This window comes from Hetaerina americana, unplaced genomic scaffold (assembly GCF_022747635.1).
Source record: "Hetaerina americana unplaced genomic scaffold, ioHetAmer1.1.p SCAF_1, whole genome shotgun sequence".
Classification (NCBI taxonomy): domain Eukaryota; kingdom Metazoa; phylum Arthropoda; class Insecta; order Odonata; family Calopterygidae; genus Hetaerina; species Hetaerina americana.
This window is the reverse complement of record NW_027286069.1, coordinates 10151000-10162752: the sequence shown is the minus strand read 5'-3', so window position 1 is coordinate 10162752 and position 11753 is coordinate 10151000.

Here is an 11753-nt window from a genome sequence, read left to right as displayed (position 1 = left end):
GACTTGTTGCTGGATTTCTCTACTACCAGATGAAATTAAAGAAATACAAGTTTTCAAAGGTAATTTTAACATTTGGTAGTTGCCAGCACTTTAAATTCTCCATTTTGTGTTTCACATTGCTATTTTGGAAGTTAAGATTAAATAGTATTCATAATGAATTGCCATTGATATGAGCATATTATTTTGCTAATACAGGCACATTGAATTACGAGCATGATTTCTCTTCATATTATTTCCTGAGTAGAAATAATATTAATAAGTTAATAATGCCATCTCCTCCCACTCCCAGGTTGCATTTGTCACATGCTTAATTAGCATTAAGGCAAATAACAGTAATATTATTAAAAAGATAATACCATGCATAAAATTCATTTCATTAGTTAGTTCATTGCCTCATCATTTATTTGTACTTGATATTCCCAAACCGATTCCCGGGAGGTTTTTAAATTCCTTTGTAAGATCCCCCTCCGTCGCTCCCCTGGCCCTGATGGCATAAGTCCTATATTTGTACGCAACTGCGCTTCCTCCCTCTCTCTTCCCTTAAGCCTCTTATTAAATCGCTGCTTTTCCCTCAGTACTTTCCCCCCCCAATGGAAATCCGCTAATGTTATCCCTATTCTTAAAACTGGAATTAAAAATGAAATATCTAACTATCGCCCTATCTCTTTACTACCTATTCTTTCTTCTGTTTGCGAGAGGATTATTCTCAACAGACTTTATTATTTTACTTCCCCTTTTCTGTCTAGCAACCAACATGGTTTCCTTCCAGGCAGGTCATGCTTGACCAATTTAGCACTTTTTCAACACCACGCTGTTAGTGCGATAACAAGTAAGACTCAATTAGATGCCATCTTCTTGGATTTCTCAAAAGCCTTCGACTCCCTCAATCATAACCTCCTCATTAATAAACTCAGTCAGCGTTTTAACGTTCATGGAAACTTTCTCAAATTACTGACCAGCTTTCTTTCGAATAGAAATCAGCGAGTAATACTATCTGGCGCCTCATCTCCTTGGTCCTCTGTGACATCTGGAGTTCCTCAAGGTAGTATTCTCGGACCATATCTTTTTAATCTGTACATTGATGACTTAGCTTCCCTAGTCCCGACCTCCCTAGCCCACACGTTACTATATGCCGACGACTGCAAAATTTTTAAGGAAATTAATTCCCCCACGGATTGCTACCACCTTCAGGAAGCTTTAAATAAAATTTCAGAATGGTGCAGCACATGGATGCTAAATTTAAACTCAAATAAATGCAATACTCTAGTTCTCTCCCTAAAAAAATCTCCTCTTACCTTTAACTATACAATTAATTCAGTTCCTCTGAATCCTGTTGCTTCTGTCAAGGATCTTGGTGTATTAACTGATCGCAAACTAAATTTCTCAGGTCATATCAAAGCAGTTAAATGCAAAGCCATGTCTCTTCTAGGTCTACTTTACCGCTACACAGAAATAAAAGATGCACAATCTCTAACCGCATATTTCTCAACCATTATCTTACCATTAATTACCTACTGCTCCCCTATATGGTCAATGTCTGCCCTATCTAACCTTAATACCCTTAACACGATAACTAATTTTTTCAGTAAAATTGTCAAGTACAGAGTCCCCCATCTTCGGGACTCGCCCACTGAATCACTTCTTTCCTCGCTCTCGATTTGTAATCTCTCCTCTCTACGTCTAAAATCCGATTTAAAACTCATGCATAACACCCTTAACTCCATTAACGACTGTCCTGAACTAATTTCCCTTATCAATTTCAGAGTTCCCCCCCGAGTTACCCGCGATCACTCTTTATTCCACCAACCCGTTCCCAGATTGTCCCTCACCAAACGGTCCCTTTTCTTCCGTCTCCCCGCTTTACTGAATTCCCTTCCCGAAAGTATTGACCCCCTCTTACTCCCAGCCAACACATTTATAAACCTTTCTCTGACACATCTCTCACACCTCCCTCAATAGTATAGTCTTGTTGATGTTTGTATGTTTGTGTCCTTATATGTTCCTGTCATATGTGTCACTGTAAATTGGCAATCCTGCTGTATGTGCACAATTTTTTACTAAATAAATAAAATAAATAAATAAAATAAAATATCACAAAAGAACAATAATGATATTATTGCCAGGGCAATCATGAAATTCCTATAAAATTCATCGTTTTTATTGTGATCTACGTACTGGGCATTAAATGCCATGGGGTTGTAAACAAGGGAAGTTTGAAGGGAACTTTAGCCTAACAGATTTTGGACAGTAATGTTTGGGTCAAGTCTTTCATCAACAGCTGGTGGTTTGTATGCATCTTGTTAAAAACTCTGTCCCACTCCTCTGTGCCAGGCGGTGTCTCTTTGATGGCAGTTGTGAGGTCTGGCTTGAGAGAAGGTAGCCTGAGAGCTGAGAGAGGGGATGTAGCATGAAAGACATGCATGCATGTTTATCTTTTCCTCATGGTCTTCTTTGCTCTCAGCTGTCGGTCAACGGCCAATTAGTATGACTCTCATGGGCTTCCTGTTGAGTACACTTTGGGGAATTCTCTCATTGGGGGTTTGAGCAATGCTCTATATTGGCCAAGGATGAAAACTGGAAGTGGTTTCAAAGGGAGCTTGGTCTGAGAATATTTTTAGCTGCATGGAGGGTAAAAGTGGATTTTTATGATTTGAAAATCAGATTAGAGCTAATTTTTGATTGGCTAAGAGTCCATCAAGTACAGGGTTGATAGTATTCAAGTGATTCAGTTTGGATTGACCTTCAGAATAGAGAAATATAGTGGGTTTGCTTTTTCTGCCCTTGAAAATGCATCAAAGAGAGGAAATACAGATTGTACCATTTGAGGATGTAAATAACTGTATAGTGATTAAGTACAAATTTACAGTGGGGAAATTGGGGTGGAACAAATACAATTTTTAGTGTTACTCCATCACTGCTCATGATAATAATTTATTGTGATTCTTTTTTCAGATTTTATCTCATTCATCATTGATATTCAGCTTTATATGCTGCTTTGGTCCTCTTTACTATTCTACATTATTTCACAACAAAGAATATTCCTACAGCCTACTCGAATCTGCAATATTTGCCAGTACTAATAGGTTTTTATGGGGAGTAGGTGTTAGTATTTTAATCCTCAATATTTCGACACAAGCTGAAGGTGAGCTCCACTATTTTTTTTGTTCCAAATAAAAATTAGCAGCACAAAATAATTCAATTCAACCAATTTTTGATGATTGAAAAATTATTGCAGGTTTAATATTTTAATTTAGAAATAATTAAAATACATTGTAGGTGCATTTCAACTTTTTGAAATGTAATGCTTGTAGTATAATTATACCATTGTTATGCATTTATATGTTGTATACATCGTAGTTATGTGCATAGTGGCATAGCATGACGAAGAAAAAAAGATGCTCAACCTTTGTTTTATTCCCCCTTTCAACTTGAGGAATCCTCAAGCCTTGCATAGCGCATATCAAATTAATAACTCAGCCTATGTTAGCAATTTGACATAATAAAACATGTTGTTTATAAAATATCTCCATATTTAAAGTAAAATAAATCAAGATTATATAAAGTATTTTAGAAAATTATAAGAACTTCTTAAATAGGTTTTTATTCTGTTTGAGACAGCTTAATTCTCTGCTCCCTTTTAATGTAAATATCAATCATGTCACCCCCATATTTCAGTGGGGCATGAAGTTTATACTGCATTTAATTTTCATAGCTCAGTTATGCCAGTGAAGATAACCTTGCTATCCCAAAGTGTTGACGGAAATGATTTCTTAGTTGCTATATAAATGAGAATGCTTTGCAAAAGAATGCAATGTGAATGGGCAGAAGTAATTTTGCAAGTTTATTAATTGTGAAGAAAATGTTACACAACCTCTCAGGATATTAGTTGATTCAAGCAAAATACTTCTCTTCATGGCCAGGTCAAAGAAGACAGAAAAATTTACTTCTTATTGCATTATGTCAAAAAGGGCACCAAAGATTTCTCTTAAGCATAATTGTGTTGATTCATGAAAAGTTACTTCAAATTGTTGAAAATTTCATTGAATCTAAAAGGCTGAGAAAATGCAGTTTAGCAACATCAATGTATATTTCAGAAATATTGCCTTAGGGCATTCATAATTTTATTAAACAAACCTTTGCAAGATATTTATTTATCCTTCCTTGAGACTCAATTGATTCTTATTCATTTACCTAGAGCTATTCATGCACTGCTGGAACTCTGAAAATGCCCTCCTTGCTCTAAAATGCCAATGGCCATATTTTTCGCATTATTTGAAATAAAGTATCAGAATTAGAAAATTAAACTCTAAATATAAAGAGGAAAATTAAAACCAAAATCCAATTTTAAAAAACTTTATAAGGCTCGAGACAAAATGACAGTTTCATGATCCATTAAGGGGTTTTTATTTGCTGGCAAATTTTCCTGTAAGTCACGGATGTAGTTTGCTTGTTTCTTGTATCCAATAATGTCTATTAAAGTTTCATCATGTAAGAGTCAAGATTCAAAACATCATTTTTACATTTGTGAGTATAGTCTTGGGCTTTATGGTTGATTTATGGAAGAAGCTACTACAATCACCAAGAGAAATAAATAATATGTTGATCAAGTTAATGAAACAGGCTAATTACAAAAGAATCTGGTTTAATCTATTATCAATGATAATCTATGAAAAGAGAATTTTCTCTGTCTTTGTGTAGTTTTTCCAGTAATCCTCTATGCTTGACAGACAGTGACTCCAGTACATGTTTTTGGGCAGCTAATTTATCTTTGCGTCCCAGGTCATCAATATTTGGAGGAGGGAGGTATACATGTAGTTACTCTTCTGAGGTCATGCCTCAGAAGTGCCAACATATTTTGTCAAAGACCACTTCTTGAGTACTTGATTTTTAACAATTGACCTTTCATTCTGGTATTTATGGCCACGTCAATGATTATCCCAGCAAAATGTTTTTTTGAAATTTTCATTTTTAATTTCTCTATGTCTTGAATTTAATTACAGAAGATAAAAAGCCATTCTAAATGTCATTAGAAATACCATAATGTACTGTACTCATTTGAAGGTACTTATTTTCATAAATGAAACCTCACACTGTTACTTTAACTACTCAATAAAATTTACAGTATTCATCATGTCATGTGATGAATGAATGGTGGTAGAGGAATCAATACCATGAAAATCAAAGGTATATGCCATATCAGCCACATCCATGCATGCATTGCCTTGAGCATGGCTGGCATGTAATTGTTATGATTTGGCCATTTAAAAACAAATCCAAATAGAGTTATTATGTTCACAGTGGCAAAAGTTGAATAGCAACATACCAACAAATGAAATATGCTATTTATTACATTTTAATTCACAAAAATATGTATTACATTGAATGTCCAAAAAATATTTATTTTAATAGCAATGATCATTTTTTCAGGGTTCCTTCATAATTTTTTGGGAAATAAGTACTTTATTATCCTTGGAAAGTTTACTTATTCCTCTCTGATGGCAAATCTTGTCATTAATGTCTGGTTTTTGTTGTTGGAACAGCAGCCAATTTACCTCAGCTTTTCATATTATGTAAGTGAAATTAGTGTACATTTTATAGATTTAGCTGCCAAGACAGATTCAATGGTTTTATTTTAAACACATAACAAAAGTAACTAATTTTCAACTTTTATCACACAAAGTCTTTCACGATCAGAAGTAGGCTTAGAATTTTTATCTTGAATAATTATGTACTTGACTCTCAACTGAGTTATGTTAAACTAAATGTAAAATAAAGCTTAGGCTTATTTGTATCTTAAAAAATTACATAATAACGTACTAGATACACAAACATCAGAGTTAAATTAAACTAAATGAAAATACGAGTTTTCAAGTGTCTATTCCTCCTACTATAATTACTGTATATCTAAATATTTGTATGCATTCTCTTCTCAAATAGCTCTTCAATAAAGTTAAACTTTCCAAGAACATAGTTCCCTCTTTGTTAGCATGCCTTGTATTTCACTGTCAGTGGAATATTTAACCATTTTAAATCCCCTAAACCCAATTTTTACTGCATATAGAATTGATGTAGGATTCACTACATGGTGGAGTGTCAGGGTGTGTTGTTACTCGAGGCTTAGAACCATAGGGGTGTTTAGTTTTTGTCAATCCAAAACCTACCGTAAATGGTACACTACCAAATACAAAAATTAGAGAAATAAATCTTGGTGTTAGTCACATATGCTGTTCTACTTGACTGTAATGGGCTTGTTCAGGCTTTCCTGCATTTTTATACAGATTTTCTCAGCAGTAGGTAATCAAATTACTGCAACCATCACTGCCCTATGAGCCATGGATCTAATTTTAAAGGAAGGAGACTTGTTGTTTGATCCTAAGAATTTTAGCTCTAAAATCTGCCATCATATTATGTATATAACATTTGTATTTTCATCTGAATTACTTCATCCTTTAACTATCACTCTAACTGATCTATGAGGCATTTCATATATATTTCATCACATGTTGCGGATCAAAATTGCTACTAAGGTGCATGTTTCAGAATGTGACATAGGCTTCTTGAAAATAATGATAAATATTTAGGCCAAGGTAGAATTGAATATATCTTTGCATTTCGCCAGAATAGATTTTTATTGTCGACTAATTTTGCTGCACTGTAGAGTCAACTGTCCACAAAGTATTAGCCCCAACTATCTCTCAATCCACATGCCATGCCCTGACCTTTATTTGATGGGGAAGGTTAAAGTTTTGTGGCAAACAAATTACACTTAGTTCCGACTGCACCTTCACAGGTGTGTCTCTGACTAGCTGATGTAAGATTAGAGTTGAATATGTTTGCATTATATTTGGTTGTTGCCTCCAAAATGAGAAAATCTATTTACTATATACCACACCCTCTGAATTCACCAGTGAAACCTATGTTTTTAAAGCATATGATGGCTTTAAGCTGATAGGAAGATTGAATATAATTATTATTCCTGGTCATCATGGAATACCAACTATTTGAGTGTTAAATCATTTTTAGAAAGAGTGGTACTGCTCCAGTTTTCACGTGACTGTACATACAACCTGAATTTTGTATAAATAAGCATTTTATTTAAATATACTCAACCAATAAGTCTGGATACTAATATTACATCTTCATCTATTTGGTCTCCTGTACAGGTTTCCAATTCAATTCTAGATGTCATCTTTACCTATTTGTTGGGAATCTTCATTTACCTGATAATTGAACAACCATTCAGAAATCTGTCGGAATTGATTTGGAGCGGATTCAAGATGAAACGTAAAGTCTACTCAAAATATTATTTTGAATTAATCAAATATTATTCTTGTTGTTAAATATTTCATTTGAAATGTTTCTTGAATATAATACCATATGTATTTTGGAAAAACAGACTGCAATCATGGTAGGTATTTTATATTTCAGATAATTCTGTGGAATCTGCATTAAAAAGTGAATGACGTCAACAGAGGAATGAACAATTTTTCATTAATAAAAGTTCCATTTTGGAATCATGTTAACTATTTCATTATGTACACATCATAGTAGCTTGCATTATTGCCGTTTGCCAGGAATTTGAATCTACAAATGAAAACACTTTTATTTGACAGATCCTAATCTATACCTAAAACTAATTGTGCATTCATATTTTCTGAAAAATATCCTTTGAATCGAAGTTTTTAAGGGAGTAAAAAGCAGAGCTCCCATCATAATCTGTCACATGCTATACCCCAAGCAGACAAGAACTATGACTAATTACCATCTTTGATGTACCTTGGACCAGATATAATTTTTGCCTTCATGTTGAGTTTTTGAACTTTATCTTCACTTATTTGTTTCTCTACCATGTATGCCATTGATATTTGCATCATTCAATTTCAAATAAAATAACATTATTATGAGAAAGGAGTAATACTATCTTTAGTAGTTTATTACCAGTGTCTCTGTAAAACAAAATAGATTATATGTGACAAAATTGTTTCCAAAACCTTTAGAGAACATAATGTTGTACTGGAATTTCATTCTCACAAAATGTGTTCAATATCAACCCTTTGAGGACAAAAGTAAGAAGCAGGCATGGATACAATGCATAAAAGCCCACCAGTGAACAGTCTCTCTCTCTCTATCAAGAGAGACAGAATACACAATTGAATGTTTAATGTACATCACAGTATGGCTGTCTCTGTATAATCCATTTGACATTAGAATCCTTGAGCGAGTATACGTAAACCGTATTATGACTTAGCATTTTGGGGGAGCTTCTGCTACAATTAGCTTCCAGATTATTTATGTCTGAGACAACACACATTATGGAATATACTTGTAATCCATGTATAATTCATCAGTTTTTCATAATGGAATGATACATTCACATGTATACCACATGGCATGTAGATAAAAAAATGGTTTGGATACCCTTTAAATCTCACAGAGTACTTCAGAATTCCATTATGTTTCTATAAAGATAAAATTATACTTGGAGTCTGAGTTGAATGAGAGGGCCTGGGTTCGAATCCTGGCAGCGCGTGGTATCCCAATCCTACCTCAGGTGCCTTAAGGAGGGCACTTTCAGTGCGTATGCCATCAGTCAGATGGGATGTTAAGCTGCGGACCCCTTGGTGCCTTTCGTTAAGAGGAGGCTAATGCCTTCATCCTTTCCTGTCCATCCCTAACGGCACAAATGACCTCAGCTGTCGGTCCCCTCCCCTAAAACTACTACTACTTGACACATTCACTCAAAAGTCTCCGAAGTATCACCATTGTGCATCCATACACTGCTGCCAGTGGGTTTTCCATACCTCGTTACCTTCTGGAAGGTGGCAACTGAAATGCTGCGAGGCTCCCTCATCACAGCCTGTTGTGCTGCTTTCACTGAGCCGTGGTGACGTCCTTTCAGCACACATTTGAGGCAGGGTAAGAGGAAGAAGTCTGTTGAGGCACTGTCAGGGCTCTAGGGTAGTTGGGGCAGTTGACCACTTTGTGCCAGGGCAGGTAGTGTGTAACTCAGAGAGCACTTGCGGCACCAACTTCAGACACACCAATCTCATGCCCATGTTTTCTGTCACAAGTCAACGCTCATCGCTCTAAGGAATGCCAAGTTCATCAGAAACTATGCGAACACTTAATTTGCAATTCCTGTCCAAGAAAGCCTTCAGTCTTGCAAGATTTTCATCACCTTTTCAGGTTGAAGGGCAACCTCAACATTCGGCGTCTTCAACACCTTCTCTACCATCCCGAAGCAACTTTATTTTATTTATTTCTCGACTTAATTGGGCGACATTGAGAATTATAGTTTCTTCTTCCACCTATCCTTTCAACATTATATTGAAGACAATTACATACACCCAAGCCCTAGGGGGAGGAAAATCCACCTATGCGAGAATCGAACCCACGACCTTGGGTTGGCAGGCAAGGACATTACCCCACCTCCACTGGGGGTGGCCAGAACTTGTGCCCATCAAAAACACCGGATCTACCAATAGCATTATTGCCATAAGTTTCCTTGAGCATGTAATGAGTCTCTTTCCTGGATTTGCTCAGTTTCAAGCAAAATTTGATGGTATAGTGCTATTCCAAAAACTGGTTCATGACAGAGCGTAATGAGGTCACAAATGGAGATTTCGCAAACTGCTGCCCGTCCGTCCATCTATCTGAGAGAAAATAAGTCCTACTGCTTTTTGAATGAGACTTTGTTGGTTTACTTTGCAAAGTTTGTTTGCAATTCCTTATGCACATTAGAGATGGCATACTACAATTTGGCAATCCTTTGGATGAGAGAATGAATATTGTGCATTACTTCTACTATTAATTTTGTGGAAAGGCAGGCATCCATATTGAACGGATATATGGAAAATCTATCAACTGGTAGTTAGTTGCCTGTGCACCTTGGGAAGCTCTGATTGATACCAAAATATTAACTTAGATAAAATATTTTTTTCTACTGATCTTGTAATATTTTTTAAATGTGGGACAACATTATTTTGTTAGAGTTTTACTCTTTTACAGATTGTAACTAAACTCAGTCGATTGCATTCTACTGAAGTTGAAAGTGCATTGAAGTCCAAAAGGGTCATGATAGTGAGAATGAAGAAATATGAAGAGGACAATTTTGAAACCATGACCATTTGAAATGCTTGGAGAATGTGGAGAAATGTGCAAGTGTGTTAAGTAGTGCTAGAGGAGAAGGACAGTGCCCAAATTCAGATTCTGGACTCACAAATGTCTAATTTGTGAATCAAGAGTAAAAAAGAGACCATGTGGAGAAAAGTGCACAAGCTGTCATAGCAGAGTTGGAGGCCAACAGATAAGGAGGATATTAGTAAAATGATACTGGAGAGCAAAGAAAAAGGGATGTTAACAGTATGGCATGAAGGATTTAGTTTGACTCTGGTTACCCTTCTTGCGGTCACCATAGAGAGACAGAGAGGGGGAGAGAGGGAGAAAGTTTGATGTTAGGCTAATTATTTTGCCTTCCGGACAAATGATAATGTTACGATGGTCCACTAGTTGTTGCATTTAGATCCTAAGAAGTAAAAATGGAGTTCAGATTAAAAGTTGATCGTGCTAGATCTGATGGTCGTTGAGGTACATACATTACATTTTTATATGTCTTGCCAGCATTTTGTTTCATTTGAGGTTTTTGAGAGATACAGCACTTACAAATTGTGGAGGCTACATTATTATTTGACTCCTGGGAGCATGCTTGGAGCCAGGCTTGAATCTTGCCCACTAGTGGTGACCCTCTCACTTTCCATTCATTCTCTCTCCTGCTGTTCGCAGCCCACTCCCCTGCTCTATCCCTCCCCTTGTGCCTATTTATTTAAACCCGTGCACTTAGTCTTCATTCTTACATTGAAAATGGTGGTTGTGTCACCAAAATATTGAGAAAGGCAAAATCTTGAGTGACCTTTTTTTTATGTATTTTAGTATTTTATGCCATCTCAACGTCCGTCACTATACTTGTATTCACTGTCTTGTACATTTTCCGTGAATGTCATCACCACTCAGCTCATAATTTCTGTATTTTATGGTGTTCTTTTGAAGATAATTTGAAATTCGGTCATTTTAACGGTACATACCTGTAACTACAGCAGAAGTTTGTTAGCACCATATATTTGTTCGGCCTCATATTACACTGCGTGCTCATTGATGTTGCCTTTCACGTTCATCCGATATTTAATGCAATTAATAAGGCGAATTCTTTTCTTAAATACATTTTAGCCAGTTTGAAGATGTAAGTTTTATTGAATGTTTCCGAAGAGAGACTGCATTGAAGGGCGCGGCGAAGAGTGGCTGCATGCGAACTCGACGATGGGCATCTGTCCGCATCAACACAACTGGCGTGGAATCACCATCGGGTGTGTGAACACTATCACATGAGCTGTTTATTTTACCTACGTGTAGCTCATGCCCACGACCGTGATGGGTGGCCGAGCCCATTGAGGGGCCAACCAGTCCCACGGCAGTGTGCGCGTCAGATTACTTCTCTTCCTGTGATTGGTGGAACCGTCGCCGCCGCTTATATGAACCCAGCTCAAGGTGTTATTCATTATTCCTCAGTTTCTATCTGCCGTAGTCGCTCTCACCATCTCAGTTACTGGCGCATCGGCTGACGGGGAGTGACGTGATAAGGCAAGAAGTTACCGTAGCAAGAGGAAAGCTTTAAATCTTTGCGTAAGTTATATTTTCCATTCCTGAATATTTACTCAGTCTACAGTAGCTGAATATTACAAGCGCTTCAGCTTTACACA